The sequence below is a fragment of the Pleurodeles waltl genome, chromosome 4_1 (assembly GCF_031143425.1).
Source record: "Pleurodeles waltl isolate 20211129_DDA chromosome 4_1, aPleWal1.hap1.20221129, whole genome shotgun sequence".
NCBI classification, from domain to species: Eukaryota; Metazoa; Chordata; class Amphibia; order Caudata; family Salamandridae; genus Pleurodeles; species Pleurodeles waltl.
The window spans coordinates 164,310,905-164,329,941 of NC_090442.1; the positions used below are offsets into that span (position 1 = coordinate 164,310,905).

Here is a 19,037-nt window from a genome sequence, read left to right on the forward strand (position 1 = left end):
TGGTCAAATCTATAGTCCTTTGCTAACATCAGCCCTAATAAAATGAAACCTTCTTGGTATCTTACCACCAACCCAGATGAGATTTGTAGAGCTCATCACGGAAGATCATGTGAGAAACATGAGCGCACCACCTCTTTGATGGGGTAGAAAAATCTAATCACAGTTGCCAAAACATATGGTTTAACAGGAAAACCGTGGTTTCCTAGCATGAATTGTGGCATATTTTCTATTGTGTTTCTCATTTTGGCTGGAGCTGTGCTTGATTTTCTCCTAATTTTGCGACAAACTACCCCTTGTTTTGAGTAGCACTGCCATCAATTTTACTCAACAGCACCCCTCAATTTTCCCTATTAACTTTGCATGTTAACCATTATTGACATAGTCCTCAAGCAAGCACCTGTTTCCATTCTAATCTCCCACTCTTGACTCTTTAAAAATCAAGCCACTGACCATAACTGGTCCAAAGAGTTGTTTCGCAGATCCTACTTATTAGGTGAGTTGCTTGAGGTGAGCTGCTATTCTTGGTGTACTTTGGCCAGTGGAGTTTGCACCATTTGCCACACAACATCGACTCTATTACAAAAAATCCCCTTGATGACTTCACGGCCTTGCAACCTGGCTTGAAGCAAAGAAGATAAAAAAAAGGTTACGTCATCCCATCGTGATAGCTTTAAATACATACACAGATCAAATCCTCATGGGTATCCTAAGAAGATAACTTTTCCAAGTGCCTCATAAGGGATAGGCGAGGTGCTAACGCCTGAGAACGAGGATTGAGTGTCGGCGTAACTCAACATCCTGTGATTCTGGGCAAATCACTTAATCTCCCTGTGCCTACCGAAAACGAATCTCTCCTTGTGTAATGGAACTGGTGCTCATCAGTGCTTTAAATGGAAAAATAGAAGTGCAGGTACTCCCTATTCAGAGTACCTGTTTGGTCCTGTGAAGTGCCGGCACTCTCCCATTAAATGTATTGCAGCAGTGCTGAGAAGTGCGGCTACTCTCCCTGTCAAATTAAAGAAGTGCAGGTACTCAGTACCGGACAGTACCTGCCCATTTAACGCTCTGGGACTCATGTAAAGCGCTCCAATACCTTTGGGCCCAGTTTGCTCTATATAAAGCTGCAAAAAATAAAGGGCCACAAATGATTGATCGCTCATCTTCTTGCTTCAGCAGGTTTGACTGTGAACGCTCAAGTGCCCTAAAATACCATGAACTCCACCGAGCAGCGCTGGAGGCATTTTCTAAGGAGCAAATTTCCTTGCTCAGTGGTTCCACATATAAAATGGGCCCTATTCTTAGGCTTTCAACTAGTCTACAGCGGGTATTTTTGCAATAACAAAGGTGCTTCGGAGCTTTCACAGAAAATGGGCTTATTTTGAGAGGAACAGACAGAAGGGGCAGGTGATGCGTAGAGTAAACGAGCCATTGTACTGCCATTACCCGCATTACCAGGAGAGCGAACCGCTCAGTGCCTCCGCGCAAGCACCAATATCCTGAAAATAAAATCCACCCTGTACAGCGAATCCTTTCAAGTCTGGTGTAGTCATTTTCAGAAAACTATTACTGCTTTTCTCAGAATCCTGGCCTTCTCTGAAAATAACACTGAGTGCAACCCTCAAATAGCTTTTATTCGATCTGCTACTTTATTATATTGGCTACAGCAAGTTCTTCTCGCTTACAGGCACTTCCTCTGGCATCTCCAATATCAAGCCTGCTTCCTTAGCTGTTACCGGTTAGTGGTCCCCCGGTGAAGGTGAGGACCAGAGGCCATTTTGCATCTAGAAGGACAAGGAGGGAGGGACCGGCTTCTTTTTTGTTAGATTTCATCGTGTGATTATACATTATGGCTTAATCCTACAATGCTCAACTCAGTCTGCACACTAACAGAATGCCTGGCCTTCCATGACATCACAAGGATCCAGCTTTATGCTCTCTGAGATCCCAGGTCTTTTTAAGGTAAACTAATTTGTAGGTGTGCAGCCAATTGCGAAATTCAGTTGCATGAAATTTTGTAAAAATTGCTTCAAATTTTCTAAAATTGACTGCTATATCTAACATGAATATTCAAAATGAGAGGATACTGCGTGTTTGAAAATCTAGTAAGATACTGACAAGGTGACTGTTTTGAGGAAAAGTATCTCCTGTGAGACATCTTCTGTTAGAAACAGTCTTCTGTTAAAAAAATGTGAAAAACTTCCCCACTGCAGAATTCATGGAATTTCGCAAATTGGTTGGAACGCAGAATTCAGGAGTTTTGCAGATGTAATAAAAAATTAACAGTTTCCTCTTGTGGTGGTATCCCGAAACCTTCCTCAGCATGGAAGGACCCAAGTAGCGCATGGTGGTTTTAGGGCGTGCTCATTCATGCGTTGAAAGTGACTCCCTGTTGATTACGCATCCTGACTGGTCAAACCAAATGGCGCTCTGTCTTGAATTGTTGTAGGGTTTCAGTGAGATACTAAGGGAACCTACTGAGTGATAGAAATACTTCATAGGTGGGATTACTATTTTTTTAATTTATAAATATTTTCTTTAAGGATCACAATAATTCATATGATCTGTACAAAATACATCTCCTTATTTAAATGCACAAATGTTTTAAATCAGATTGAAACGAAACTACAAAATTAGATACCTATATTGTTTTGAGTTAATGAGAAAAATAAAAGATTTTTAGCCGTATGTTCATACTATGCATGCGGTAAAAGCAGTCAATTTGGGCACCAACTTTTACCAAATGCATTGGGGTTTTTTGTGAACTGATATTTGATCACAGGTGATGGTTCACAAAATTCCGATTCGTATGGGGGTCGCAATTTGACCTAGGTCATTATTATGTCTAATGTAGGTTGTAAATTGGCACCCACTGTGATTCACTGCCATCACAGGGATGGTGGCCTTCTGGTGTCAGCAGACCACCATGTCTGTAATTGATTTTAAGTAAAGCATTCTTTTTAAAAAATGAAGCCCGTTTTCCTTATGGAACATGATGCATTTTTTAATAAAAAAGAAAAGTTTCAAAAACATTTTTACAACTAAGCAGTGATCCCAGGGACCACTGCCTATTCCAAAAAATATTTTTTTACAACATTGACAAAGGATAGGGGTTCCCAAAGGACTTCTTCCCATTTGTGAATTGGTTACCTCCTCCTTTGAGGTGTTGGCAATCCATCAATGGTTTGTGATCCAGTAGCGGCTCGAGGCGCGTGGCGGGTGAAGAAAAATTAATAAATAAATAATAAAACTTACCTGAATGCCCCGCTGCAGCCACCGCCGCCTCGTGCTCCTCTTGCCTTTGTCACAGGCCGCAGGCACAGGCTTCCAGCTGAGCACTCCTCCTTTGTGCTCGTCATGGCCCGTGGCCCCGCCCCTTCTACACTACAACGATTATAAACACAGTTTATTATCATTGTAGTGTAGAAGTTTGCCAGCTGCTGCTGCTGGCGGGGGGCGACGCTCGTCCGCCCAAACGGAGGAGCCGCCCCTGTTGTGACCGCAATTGCAAACTATTGATCTAGACCATAAGAAATCACAAATTGGCAAGGACGCTTCAAACTCTTCCCTTTCTATTTGCGATTTGGATGTAGTTGCAAACCTATTTTGTGATTTGGTAACGAGTTACTGAATCACAATTTGGGTTTTGAACATACACAACAGCTATTTTGCAGTGGCAAAGGCTCTGAGTTTTCAAATCCAAGCCTTTGCGACCACACAGTAGCTTTGAGCCTAAGGTCCCATGTTCACCACTAGTTTTGAAATCGTAGTGGGATTCCATATGGGATCCATTTGTTAATTAAGATATTCAAATAACAAATAACCTATGTGCCCAGTTATATTACCAAGGAACTAACAGACTCAGGCCCACATTTATGCTTTTTTAGCGCCGCATTTGCATCATTTTTTGACGCAAAAGCGGCGCAAACTTTCAAAATACAATTGTATTTTGTCAGTTTGCACCGTTTTTGCGGTAAAAAGCGGCGCTAAAAAAGTATAAATACGGGCCTCAATATGTATCAAGAGGGTCCCTCACAAAAGTAAAGTCACTCGAAAACTTACATTTACGACCAAATGTACCTTTTTAACACCTGACAGCAATCCCATTTACATTTGAGATCGCCACAAGGACAGAGTTCTCCACACCTGTAAATCCCACTGATTAGGATCGGAAATTTGTGGAAACCCATAAATGTGCATGTTTCTTGGCATCCACAAGCGCCTCTCATTCCCCTTTCCCCCCTGTAAATGGTAGGATTTTTGCTTTACCAAGAACTAACATAAATCCTTTTCAAGGGTTCGAAGGAGAATGGATCACCCCCCAGATTTAGTAAGGGGATAAGGGAAGGAATTTCTCCATGGGAAGAAACTCCCAATTAAAAATAAAAGAATGAAATGCCTGCCTAAAACAGTACTTTTAAAGCAGACCTAGTAGTGTTAAATACTGGTCAGCTTAACTCACAGATCAAGAAGCCCGCACCACATTGTCAACGTTATGGTCCCTCCTTTGTCAACAATACTTCAGACAATCATCAGAAGATGATATGTCACTCATATGTCCCCATAGCTACAAACAACGGTTCACATAGTTTATTACTTGTGCATCCTCATGAATATTCTATGAAGGTGCACATATTCCATTTATTGGAATAATTCTGAATTCCATACTTTCAAATTCATTACTACTTTCTTCTTAGAAGTTATTTTATTATAATCAAGTACATACAAAAATATCATCAATCCTAATCCATAATATGCAATATTTTGAAACTTTTTCGGTCATATGATGTTATTCAATTCAATGACACATCTTAGTGACCCATATGGTTTAATGATTTGCTAGTTATAACAGTGGTGGGCACCGTCTCGCATTAGAAGACCCATCAGCTACTTCCAGAGCAAACCAAGTATTGAGATATTGAATGTGTGTTAATTCTCCATTCTATTTCCTAGTGAAGGACAGATGTGTGGGACACATGGAGTCATCAGTTAAAGTATCGATAGGGTCAGCTTAACAACTCCTCTTTCCAAGCTCAAGAAATTGAGCACTACTTTATTCTCTAATATCATCGTCTATATTTGCAGTCATTTAAAATGGCAAAACTGCAGTATTAAGTGTTTTAGAAGAAAGTTATTATCTGTAAAATTCAACTGCCAGGCTCTGCTCATGTGGATCACATCATTGTCTGTGGTGGCTGCCTCCACTGACTCCGCTCATGTGGCCCTCTTCAGTATCTGTGGCAGGTACGTGTGTCCCATCTGTGGTACTCCCCTATAGCCACCTACAGAACTCATAATTATGTGCAGTGGTTCCCTCCAGGCTGTTGGCACATGTTATCTTTGGTGGTTCACTCCAGGCTCTTCTCACGTGGAACTTATCTGTATCAGTGGTTGTCTACTCCAGGCTCCTCTCAGGCCTTGGACACGGCATCCACTACTCTAACATCTGAATGGTGATAATGATCTGCTCCATTGCCTCTCTGACTCCACACACTGCTCCCCCTTAAAGACATTCTTGCACTTCATAACATCTCACCCTGAACCGGAAGAAATATGATCTCATCAGGATCTGTAGCAACCCGCATAGTCATTGTGCAAGTGGATCGATCGGCGTCTGTGGTGATCTACTTCAGACTCAACTTATTAGTGTCATTAGTATCTGTTGCAGCCTCCTCCATGCTCCCCTTATGTGGATCCCATCAATATGCACAAGGCTCAGCTCATGTCGATCTTCTGAATCTGTGGTGATCCACTCCAGGGATCTCATCAGTATATCTGGAAGCCTCCTCCAGGCCCAACTTACGTGGATCTCATGAGTATCTATGGCAGCCTTTTTCTTTTTCTTTTTCTTTTTCTTTTTCTTTTTCTCTCTCTCTCTCTCTCTCTCTCTCTCTCTCTCTCTCTCTCTCTCTCTCTCTCTCTCTCTCTCTCTCTCTCTCTCTCTCTCTCTCTCTCTCTCTCTCTCTCTCTCTCTCTCTCTCTCTCTCTCTCTCTCTCTCTCTCTCTCTCTCTCTCTCTCTCTCTCTCTCTCTCTCTCTCTCTCTCTCTCTCTCTCTCTCTCTCTCTCTCTCTCTCTCTCTCTCTCCTCTCTCTCCACCCCCCCACTTGTCCTATCTGACTCTGTCCGGTGCCTGCGTCTCCCTTTGACCCCTCACCTGCGGTCACTTCGGCCTCTTTCTTTGCATCCTCATTCTATCTGACTTATTCTCTCTCTTTCTGTGTGACTCTCGCTGTTTCTCTCCAACACCCTGCCTGTCCTCCTGTTTCTGCACTCTCTCTCTCCCTGTCTGTCTGTCTCTGTGACATTCTCCTCCCCCCCCCCCTCTTTCTCTGTCCCATGCTCTTCCACGCTCCGTCTTCCTCTCTCTGTCTCTCAGAGTGAAGGGAAGATGCTTGCAGACCCTCCGCCCCCGGGCCCAGGAGGGTTCATTTCTAGGTCTGGATTACAAACACTAGTCCTGCGTTCTGCAGTGCACTTCGGGCCGATCCCACAGCACCTGGAAAACCTAATGGTGTCCCCGCGCCGCTCTGTTCCCTGCTGCAGGACTGGTGTTCACATGAACAGGCCGTACTCGCCTTCAAGATCTCAAAAGCGTTTAACAAAAACAAAACCCTTGAGCAGATGACTGCGTTCGGAAGCTCTTTGCTGTATTTCGGATTAAAGGCGGCGCTTGTCGCTCTGCGCCTGCGGTGCCCTCTCTCTATTCCAGACATCCACAGAGTCTGACAATCGGGACATGACTCTCAATGGGCTGTTGATTAAAAACCCCAAAAGTTCCGGGTCTGCAAAAACCGGGTGCGTCATTTCGGTTCTGGAAACCTCACACCCGGTTTTGTCCGCAGAGTGAACCCTGGCTGGGCTGGTGGATTGTGTCTTGTTTGTGCAGGGCCCCTGTTATTACGGGAGGGCCAAATTATGTTTATTAAATTACAGTGGTGGCTGGCTTGTATGTACGGCTGTGGGCCCCTGAGGGTGACGCGTCGCGGTCACTTACCTGACTGCGACGCGTCTTCCTCTCCTCACTTCGCCCTCCTTTCGCAGAGGCTCCAACGCGGCTGCGGGAACCAGGAAACAGCACTAACAAATCCTGAGGCTGCTTTCATGCTGGTAACCAGCATGAAAGAAGCGTCAGGCCTGGTGGGAGCGGGCTCTCTCAGCACTCATAGGAGCGCTGGAAGCCTGTGGTTCCTTTAACCCAGCTGTCTTAACACAGCTGGGTTAGAGATGTTTAAAGTGCGCATGTCAGGCTCGCCGAAAGGGATATGCGCACTTTAAACTAAAGTGCACAGCTCCCTGCTGCTGCTGCCACTCAGCAGCGTTGAACCCACCCCGTCCTGACACTTGGTTCAGGAAGGGGTGCTGAAAAATAAAATAGTGATAAATAATTGTCATTACCATTTTATTTTTCAGTTCTTGGGGCATTTTATTAGAGGGGCGACGCTCCTCTGCTCCCTGTTAAATTATGCAGCAAGAAAAAGCAAATAATGTGGCACATTTTGTGATAGTATCAGGTCATTTTTTATTAGTTTTATACGTTAAAAATCTCTGGGCAAAGGCTTCACCTTATTAGTACTAGTTTAACATTCAAATACAGCAATATGCAATTGAGAGAAGTCAACCTTTGCCAAGTGCACATGTTGCAGCATTTTTAGTAACTTTTGATCCACTTGAGCTAGAAGCAACTTTTTTCTTAAAATTTGCAAATTATGCATCAGATGATGGATTATGTGGCAAATTCAGCAAATCCATAATTATATGAAAAACGCATCTGCCGCAGAATCACATAATTCCAGTTGCCATGGTTGGGGACATGATATGAAAGCAGAAACGCCTGCCCCGTGCAGCAGCAAGGGGGAACCGCCCAGCCTTTCTGACCGTTCCGCCCACCATAAGCCCCGAGCAGCAACAGGCACTGGCCAGAACCACAGCCTGATGCTGAAAGTGACCCCACCAGCCCAAACACTCACAAGGAGGAAGCCCTAGCTTCCTATGTCCCTTCTTGGCCCTGGGACCTATGGTCAAAGAAGGTGGTAAACTGTGGTGGAAAAGTTCCCGGAATCAGGAAAACTATGCAGATTTTAACCAGTTTATTCCAGGTTTGCTCCTCACAGTCATCACTTTGTACCATGGTATAGTAACATTTGTATAGTGCTTCATACCCATGTCTCAATTCCAAAGCGCTTTTTGGGTGGTCAAATTAAGGGCTACTACCTTAGTTGTGGATGGTTGGTAGAGAGTGGTTTATGGCACGGCATGCGTGTCAAGTGATGGGTACCAGGGTCTTGGAGGCTCTAAGCATATTGCAGCAAGCATGTAGGTGCACGTAGGCATGAGGCGAGGCAGAAATGTAGAGCCTTCTAGCCTGATCCATGCCAGACCAGTTAATGTGTTTGGGAAGAGCCAGGTCTTTACTGCTCTCCAGTTTTCAAAATGGAAGTGGGGCCTATTTTTGGGAGGGAGTTCTAATGCTTTTCTGTCTATCCAGAGGGTGATATGCAGAGACTTAGGGCCAGATGTAGCAAGGTCAGAATTTGCGAGTCTGAAATTGCGAGTCGGTGCGACTCGCAATTTCAGAATCGCAAATCCTGATGCAGAACGGTGTCTCAGACACCGTCTGCGACTCGCTATGGGGTCGCAAAGACTCACCTCATAAATATTAATGAGGTGGGTCGCATTTTGTGACCCCATAACGAGTCCCTGAACTCACAGGGATGGTGGCCTGCTGAAGTCAGCAGACCTCCATGTCTGTGACTGCTTTTTCAATAAAGCAGTTTTTTATTTTTATCTTACAGCCCGTTTTCCTTAAAGGAAAACGAGTTGCAAAATAAAAAAAATAACGAAACCATTTGGTTTCGTTTTTTCAGTGTAGGCAGTGGTCCATTGTACCACTGCCTGCTCTGAAAAAACCTTTTTGACAACATTCACAAAGGGGGGAGGGTCCCATGGGGACCCCTTCCCTTTTCCGAATGAGTTACCACCAGTGTAGCACTGGTGGTAACTGCAAATTGCTTTGCGACCGCATTCGCGGTCACAAAACAATTCTGCATTGCGATGCGAGTCGCAAATAGGAAGGGGACACCCCTTCCTATTTGCGAGTCGCATTCACAATTTGCGAGTCAGTACCGACTTGCAAATTGTGGATGTGCATCGCAGAAGGCTGTTTGCATGGCGCAAACTGCGATTTTCGCAGTTTGCACCATGCAAACGTCTTCCTACATCTGGCCCTAAGTGAGGTACAGGGCTCATCCGCTATAATAACCTACGCATCCTCCCTTCATCTACATACTTGGAGGTACTCTATAATTGCTTTGGTAGTCCAAAACCGGTTAAAAAAGGCATTCTATTGGATGAGAGGGCTGGACCATTGTTTCTTTTGGACTCTGTAATTGCTGTGCCTGGTAGTTTACGTTAGTTTACCTAAGTCATGCTGATTTTCAGAGTTTGCTGGCCATAACAGTTGTACAGTTACAAAAAATAACTTACTCAAAAGACACATTGTAAGCTTTTTTAGGAAAATAAAAATGTTGGGTATAACTCCTAAAGCCACACAAAGAGAAATCCAGAATTGGGATTAAGGCCGTGCTCTCTGGTGCTGTGAAGGCGATGGAGAGCCGACAGCTGAACAAGAAACACACTTTCTTGCCAGGGTGCCTGCCCCCTCTGAGAAATGCAATCCTGGGCAATGTCTGAGTCTGTCTTTGTGTCAAGGCTGTTCGGAAGCCGTGTTAGCTTTAATTGATGGAGTCGCTTGATGCTTCGTGATAAGGAGTTGTAAGGACGTGGCCAGCTGAACTGCCAGTGCTGCTTCTAATGGACACATAAAAAATGCACTAGGTGCAGTCCGATTGTGTTTTTCTAAAATCAACATTTTGAAGGCACTTTTTATCCTAAAGCCTAAATCTTTTTGCCTTTTTTAGGGCCGAGCCTGCTAGCATGCGCTTGCGCATGCGTATCGCTTGCGAGACGCTGTAGTAGTTAGAAACGGGCTCGGAGGCCCACCCATGTCACCTGAGTGTCTTTCATTGTTTCGTGGGCTTGCCTTTTAAAATCTGCTTGCTTTCATTAGTGGAAGGCATGCATCCATCATGCCTTTTCCGGTGGTTAGCCCTCAGCGACCAAGTACTGAAAACATACGAGGCTCGCTGTTTTCCGCCCCATTTGTGGACTACTTTTTCTCTTTTTTCGCAGCACGATCTCGTTTGTTTAGATTGTGCTCGTTTTCTTCCATTTAATGAGGCAAGAAAAGTCCGGTTGGGAGTTCACAACTGCTAATAGCTCTAACTCGGAAAAATGCGAGACACGTTGCATTGCAAATGCTTGTTTTTTTGGCAGTCTATCTTATACTCTGTGTAATGCAAGTTTAAAATAATGACTTACACATTCACAGTGCTTTCTGTCACAGACTGAGACCTCTTAGCACTAAAACTACACGTCACTATTCCCTACCTCATCAACCAGGATTCAGTTCTGTGGCTCTCAGGGTACATACTCAGATATCTAGGATGATCACACCAACCAATAAAGGTTTCATAGAATAAAATTGAGGTTTGCATTAAGGATGTCTATGAGGATAGAACTTTCGTGGGGACTTGGCCGCTATTGAAGCACCTGTGAGATATATGCTGGTATTGTTTCTGAATATCCAATTATGTGGACGATGGCAATATGGAGTCTGCATCTGCAGTATGTAGGTTTTAGCATTCTAAAAAGGTTTTTAATATTGAAGTGTCAATACTTCTTTAGTATATGTGGTCCTTTTATGGACTGTTTCTAGTATTGAATTTATGTGCATGTTTTATGCGTAGTATTTTTATTTTTATTTAGTTAGTTTACATTTATTGTTCCCTAATACCACAAAGATTTAATCTGTACGGTGAAGCCAGGTCCATTGTGAGTATAGTGCCAGTTTAGCATCAGGGATCTTTCTATGATGGCCGCAATAGTATTTTTAATATACTTCTCCATTATATAGGGTCCTATTAGGGACTTTCAAGTGTGTGACATATGTTTTGTTTAGTTAGTTCACATTTATTGTTCCCATAACTACAATGAAGATTTAATTTGTTTGGCTAAGCCAGGTCTATTTTGAGTATAGCACTACTTTAGCATGAGGGATCTTTTCAAGTTGGCTGCAATAGTATAGGTACATGATCATGTGACCTTCTATACGTGTTTCCACACGCGTATTTGAATGCGGCGTCTTCACTATTTGGCTTAGCAAACATGTACAGTTGCCGAAGGAGCTGACGGCTGTGGTTCCTTTTCTTAGCGAAGAAGTAAGTAGGACTCTTACTGCTACACAACTTGTACTCCGAGTGCCTGATACTTTTCTTTTTCTAATTTGGCACATTTAGGTTCCAGATTTTCCAAATGCACCCCTGCATACATTGAGTGGCTGGTAAGAGGTGTTTCTGAACTGTGGTCTTAACATGTATTTTGGGTAGATGTGATGTGCTGCTCACCTTTGGCTCTTCTGTTTTTAGAGGTAGGTCGGATTCACTGACTATCTCATGGTGGTAAGCACAATCTTTCAGTAGTTATCATTTGGTTTGATGGTATTTTTAGAGTCCTGCACTTTGTGATTTGGTTTTGATGTGGGGCATGCAGGCAGAGCACGTGAATTTATATTTGATATTAGCAGAGGGTGCTCCTGGTTTCTCCTTTTAAGCATATACAATTACAAATATGGATTTTTTGCAACATACAGGTATTTTTGTGTATAGTTTGGGGTTACTTGTGCCCTTTTACAACGCTGGGTCCTGATGATGGTCTCGCAGACAGGTTGGCCATGGGAGACCGAAACGTCGACACCTGTTCCCCATTAACATATGTGCTTTGGACTTTGTTAAACACGTTTCCCAAGTGTAAAAGGATATAAATAGGATTTCATATTGTTGACCACTAGTATACAATGTGCTAAGGGGAGCGTTTACCTTCCTGAGATCTTGAATCTGGTCATATTGCTGTATGATCTTATGGGGGATGACAGTGTTATTGCACATCTTTGAGGTGTCTTACTGTAACTAAAACACTTTTGTAAATACAGTACATTATTTGCCTATTTATTATGAAATATTTATTAGTGATGGGTGTTGGCACATATGACCAACACAGAATCTTGCAGTAAGATTGAAATAAGTCCTCCATGAAACATTTTTTCTGTACTCTGGCAGGTATTATTGGCACTGGGATTTGGCACCGATGGCTGTGGCAAGCTGAGGAGGTCTCCCATGAAGCAACTTGGGCCACAACCCTTCTTGTTTAAAAAAAAAAAAAAAAATGTACCACTGGAAACAGCCCTCTTCCCTTCTAGGTTGTTCTACAAGTTTCTTAGTTCCTTGATAGTTTCCTGAGCTGGCTTTTATTCCGTGCCATAAATAGGTTTTTCAGTGTGTGATCATTGCTCGCTTTTGTCAATATTTATGTCTGCTCACTGTCCCATATTTTGTTCTTCTAGGCGTACTTAAACCGGGCTACAAAAAATAACTATATTTTTATGTAAAAAGGTTAATGCCCAATGTGTGCCATTTCTAAATGCTGAAAGCAACATGTACGACTATGAATCAATTTAATGGGACTCTAACTTCTGTTTGTTGAGCTTAACTTGTTGAAAACTCTCAATATTGGCCTGAGTGAACACTTCCTCTTTTTGCTTCTCAGTATAAGTACAGTACTTAATATGTAAAGAATTAAGTGCCAGGGCACTCATCAGGTGACCACTGCAGCTTGCACCATCCATTGTGCTACTAATGACAATATAGACTTTTTATACTGCTACAAATGACTAATACATGCCACTCAAGCTACTTTTTATAGATTTAGGTGGCAGGTATTAGTAATTTTTCATTTATATGGGATTATGAGACAACTGTTGTGTTCATTACAAAATTAGGCAAGCAGTGCCTTAATGTTGATGGCTCTCATCAGTTCTGGTTCTAACAATTAAGTACCATGCCAAGCACCAGAAATACCTGCTCAAATTAAGCACTGGATAGGTACCACCTAGGGGTTTACAATTTTTTTTTCTCAAGACCTTCGCAATTCCTGTCAAAATATTAAAACGTGCTAGGCCTATATAGAGTGACTCTCCGATGTGCACGTCTCCCTAATAGACCAGTATACAGTGCTTCTCCTCTCTGTACTTATTACCTGTAGGCCTGTATTAAGTGGGCCTCCCATGTGTGCTTTTCTCTGATAGGTCTCTATATAGTGGCTCTCCTATGTTCACTGTATGCAGTGGCTTGTCTATGTGCCGCCCTCTCTGATAGACCTATATGCAGTGGCTCTTCTATGTGCACTTATCTTTGATAGGACTGTGACCTCTGTGCATTTCCCTCTTATAGGCCTCTACACAGTGGGTCTTGTATGTGCACTTGCTTCTAACAGGCCTTTACAATGTGGCCCTCCTATGTTTGCGTATCTCTGATAGGTCTACATACAGTGACCCTCTTAATTCTCATATGCCTCATAGACCTGGAGTGACTCTTCTATACGCACAGCTCTCTCATAAGCCTTTACTTTTATGTTGGCTTGTCTCCGATAGGCCTATATGCAGAGGCTTTTCTATGTGCACATCTCTCTGATAGGCCTATACACTGCTGGTCTACTATGTATTCTTTACTCTGATAGGCCTATATATATAGTGGCTTTCCTATCTGCACTTCTCTTTGATAGGCCTGCACACAGTTGGTCTCCTATGTTTTCCTGTTTCTGGTAGGACTCTACACAGTGGCTGTTGGATGAGCATCTCTCTCTGACAGACCTGTATACAGTGACTCTTGTATGTGCGCCTCTCTCTTACAGGCCTCTGTGCAGTGACACTTAAATGTGAGCATGGCTCGAATAGGCTTTTGCACATTGGCTCTGCTATGCTTGCTTGTGTCTGATAGTCTTATACGCAGCTATCCGTGCAGAGAAAACCATTGCTCAGAAAGCGCCCTGGGCAGAAAGAAATGTGGCACCTTGGCTGCGGCTGATACGTTTAAAGCTTATTTTTATTATTATTGCTTGATTAATCAAAACCATTGCAAACAATTAAAATATGTTAAAACACCATTACTAGCAATGCAATATATGCTGCTGGTAAGTAAAATGAAAAACAACAAGGTGATGGATGGAACGCTCAAATTTAATCTCAGCCGCTGGCAATCACTAAAGCCGCATCCCAATCCTTCTTTTTTGCCCACCATGCCACCCCAGTTTGAACCCAGCCCAGATGTGGGTCCTGTGTTTGCTATGCCACCAGATTTAGGCTAGCCTGGCTGGTGAGGGGTAATACCCTGAAACTGGTCCCAGGATGCTTGTTCCCAGTCCAGGAAAAACTTAGCCTTGCAGTTCAGGCTGCACTGCTCCCATGGGGACCAGGGTCAAGAGTGATTTGTATATGGCTGGCTCGAAACTGGAATGGCGTGGCGATGCAAAAAAAAACCAATAAATTTAGGTCCAGATCTGTGACTGGTGGTGAATGTTTGACATTGTTCAGCATTACATCCATCATCTGTTCTTTTTGCAATAAGTAAAACAATAATTTGCAATGCAATGGGTCTCACGTTTGCTCGAGTTAGAGCTATTAGTGTATTCCTAACTGGTCTTTTCTTGCCACATAATTTGAAAATGAAAAGTAAAAAAGTTGATATAAGTGAGCCAATTCAAAGCACCACGGCCGCCATGAGCATGGGCACGAAGGAGAGGCACAAAAGAAAAAAAGGTTAGCTGGCAGTCAAACGTATCAGCAAAATGCAATTATCCATGTGACAGGGTCGATGGCCAAGATGGTATCAAAACTGCCCCATGGAGGGACAAACTTAAAGCATTTACCAATGATAACAAAGGAGTTTTGAAACGCAGGCCCATGAACGAGTGATAGTGATGGGCGTAGTTGAAAGCCCACAGATAGATTACAACAGGCCAGAGCATTTGAGCACTTGACTTAATGAGACAGCAGGCCAGTCTATGGATGATTACATCATAGCAGTGACTGGCCCCTGAACACAAAAATCTCCTCATCTCCCTCAATTCACCCAAATCACTCACTGCTGCTGAGCTCCATCACTCTGACGCCAAGTTGTTTGTTAGAGAGATTGGGTGGGGTGCAGGGGACGGTGGTGAAAGGGATGGGAGGGCATAGAAGGGGGCTAAAGGAGTGTTACAAATAGCCCCCGCAGCAAGCTAAACACTGATGAAAAGCAGTTTGAACTGTGTCACTGGAGAAAAATGGCACAGAAGCCGCTGTTAGCATGACCTTAATGCACACAACTCTGTGCCCCCCTTTGAAGATTGGCACCCGGGCCTAGGCCCAGCTTGCCCATACCAAAAGCCAGCCCTGTCTCTCTAATTTTGTTGCTTGTCATCTGTTGCTGCACACATCCACCGTGGCTCTAGATCGGTCACTGCACACATCCCCCGCGCACAGTTCCCTCCCATGAACGTGGCTCATCATGTATGTTCTTACCCCTGAGCCCTCACATCCCCCTCCCTCTTCCCACAACAAACCAACCACTCAACATAAACGCCTCTGTTTTCAGGAGGGGTGTCTGACTGTGCTCACAGCTCAGGAGAGGAGGAAATGTGTTTTTTTCTCAAGGCACCAGCAGAGAACAGACAAATAATGACTTGCGAGAGACAGGGAGGAAGACAGACAGGCGAGGGCCCTCTCGCTCTGCTCCTGCAGACACCTGCGGGGCTTTCAATTAAATGCCTACGCTTCGCGCTGATAAGACCATTTCAGACACTTTGTTCTATCAATCCCACACACACCACTTGAAAAGGAGAAGGGAAAGCAGAGCGTGAAGGTCGCAGTTCACATTTAATGACGTCTCTGCCCCTGGCTGGTGTTTGGGGTGGCGGGAATTCAGGGGAATACGTGTGAGTCTGCTTGGTAGCAAAGGGACAGCTATGTATTGTGAGGGAGCTACGTATCTTTTTGCCTAGCATTTGATGTGGTTTCAAAGTTGTTAGTGCCCATGGCCCCAGCTAATCAGGCTCCCTGGGCCAGATATCTTTCACAAAACTTTTGTAATTCATTAGCACAATTGGCAACACATTTAGCTGCCACTATAGGACCCTAGTAAATGGTACTTAGGTACCAGGGCATGGGGTACTAAAGGTAGGTCCCTGAGGCAGCAGCAAAGAGTGAGCCACCCTCAGGCACCATGCATCCAAGTGCAATCAGCACTGTCATTTCAGGCTGAGTGTCCTGGTGCAATCTTAAAATGCAAAACTGACATGGCACACAGCCCTTGTGACCTGTCTACTACAAACTGCATGCGATATAGGTAAGCCACCCCTCTGGCAGGCCTTCCAGCCCTAAGGCAGGGTGCACTATAATGCATGTGTGGGCATAGATGCATGAGCAATATGCCCCTACTGTGTCCTTGCCAAACATGAGACAGAGTAAGTGAACAGAGCAGCCATTTTAAATGCATGTGCTGGACACTGGTCAGTACGAGTTTCACAGCTACATGAAGGCCACTCAGAACCCAGGGTTGTTTGGTATCAAACAACTCAGAACAATAAATCCAAACTTGTACCTGTATTGGATTTATTGCAAAAAGTACCCAGGGGCCACCTTAGAGGTGACCCATGCAAAGGCTAACTAACCAGCCTGCTACCACCAGACAAGATTCTGGAACCCTGGGGTGAGAGCCCGTGCTCTGGGCAGAGGTGTTACGCATCCTCCCCCAGGAAAGTGCACTGCCCTGCCAGTGAGCTTCAAAGGGCTTGCCGTCCTTGAAACTCAACCCCCAGCCCTGCTTCTTTTAAAAGAGTTTCCACACTGCTCTTGCTAGACATGTTCTCTTCCAGTTGAGGTGCTTGCATAGAAATATTTATATATGCCATTCATACAGGAGACCAGGAGATAGAGTTGAGAGGTGGTTTCAGGGCAGGGTTACAACCATGGATCGCATTTAACCAGTTAGTAATCATGTTAATCTAAACCACAGCCGAAGCCCAGAGGCTTTTTTTCACGGAATTCCCCCACCAAATGTGGGTTCTGATGAGATTATTTTTCAACAAATAATGTTGCATGATGTATTCTTGCAGCATTCTTTTACAATCCACAGCTTTTTTTGTGGTTTTCGAAGTTTAATGTAGTGCTGAGAAAAATTGCTTCACAAATCACTCCATCTTCCTAGTTTCCTGCCCCTTCAAGACAACAGAAAATAAAGCAGTTTAACACATCCATTTCACCACATCCCATTGCAAAACCTACTGCTCAACATTGGTCCAAAACTGAACCAAAACTAGCACAGCACTCGGGCCAAGTTCAAGTCACCTTATTTAAAACTCCTTACCATAAAATATCATATGTAAGTGTGCTTTAGATAGTCAGTGTGGAGTATGTTTTAAAAGCACATTTGAAGGGTTCTTAGGGAACCTTAATTGATATACATTCTTGCAAACTTTGAAATGCTTAATTTATAGGTTAATAATAAATTGCATATGCCATGATGGATGGTTATAGTACTTAAGCAGAGTGTCTGTACTGTAAAATATTTTTCTGCAGTTGCAATGCATTTCATGAGCCATCCCATCAACTGGCTCCTCAGATTACCTACATCAGATAGTAAATGGCCCTGGCAGTGTCCCATAACTAGAGAAATGCACAGCTACATTCGCCAGATTGAGTTGGGAGGCTAACACAAATCAAAGATGGATAAAAGGCTTTCCTGGAAATCGGAGGGCTAGAGAGACTCCAGGCGAGTGCCAGTTGTCAAACGTCTATTGCAGTGCATCTGGAAGCGGTACACTCTGTCCACCAAGAGTACAATGGAAGAGATATTAAAGTATCACTTGGCAACTTTCATCTTTTCATCGATGTGTCTCCCTTCTTCTTCTTTAGCTTCCCATCCCTGTCAAAGGGAAACTGCCACTGACTTCCTTCTTTGAACCAATGAGTTTTAAAGTCTTTTAGGAGACCACTATTTCATTTGTTTTCAAACTTTTTAATGCTGCCCCCTTCCAGTGGGGGAAAAAAATAATCGCCCCCCTCAGAATTTTTCACAATTATTCTGTTCAATTTGCAATGTTTAAATATGTCTAGACTTATTCAAACATTGCAGTTAAATTCTGTTACCTTTCAAAAAATGCAAGTAATGTTTTTCTGCTTTAAAAAAGCAGTGTTATCTGCATAATGCCTCTTTTGGACATATTCTGGTGCCCCCACCCGGGATTACTTAAGGCCCCCTCTAGCTGGACCCACCCCCCAGTTTGAAGACCCCTGCCTTATTTAGTGGAAATGTGGTTGCATGGCCGTTGAAATCCCCATCAGTATGGAATCAATATCACTGATGGCCATCGGGCACGTTTCATGGATGGTGATAACACCTCCCAAAGTGGGCCACCAATTCTGAGGTCCAAAAAACATATGTTTGTCTTTGATTTGGACAGGAAGCATTTTGTGTTTTGTCATCAGGCTCCACCTTCCAATGCATTTTCTTTTTACAAATTCAAGTTTGGGTAGCCAGGTGGTTTACCTTGGGTTCCGATGTCCGAAGGCTCAGCACCGTCTCAGCATCTGCGAACATCTAGGACACATATGTGATTACCAAACCCAGCATTCACCGTGTAGCTGCAGCGCACATGGGCCTATCCTGCTCCTGAGATGCCTCACGCTGTCTAACCCACTCCTGACTGCTCAGTTCTCACATGAATGGAGCCGGGGGTTGCGTTACAGCTGCCAAGGTTTTCACTTGATTCTTCTCAACTACTGACATATCAAGGACAGATTGAACCCTTGCATGACAACAGATTGCACGAAGACAGTGGGAAGTAGTCGCAGCAGTAGCCATATTCATGAAATCATTGCCCATGAATGACAGGATCCTGAGGACCACTAGATTCAACCACTTGCTTTGGTATGTAAACAGTTTTCATCTAAAACAATATTACGCTGCATCAGGCTTTACATCCATTTGCACCCTTCCCCTGTTTTCCTCAAAGCGATTAGTGGCTGAAAGCTATGGTTGAAATGTTTATGTATGCACATCTCCAGGCATGCTGCTCTATGATAGTCTTTCTTTCATTTCTGTATACTGGG

At 43.7% G+C, this 19,037-nt stretch overlaps 1 protein-coding gene across 2 annotated transcripts in view; it reads left to right on the forward strand.

Annotated features, from left to right (window-relative positions):
* Positions 1-19,037, forward strand: part of CHRM2 (cholinergic receptor muscarinic 2) — a 517,170-nt gene that overhangs the window by 230,815 nt on the left and 267,318 nt on the right. The gene's annotated exons all lie outside the window — the stretch shown is intronic.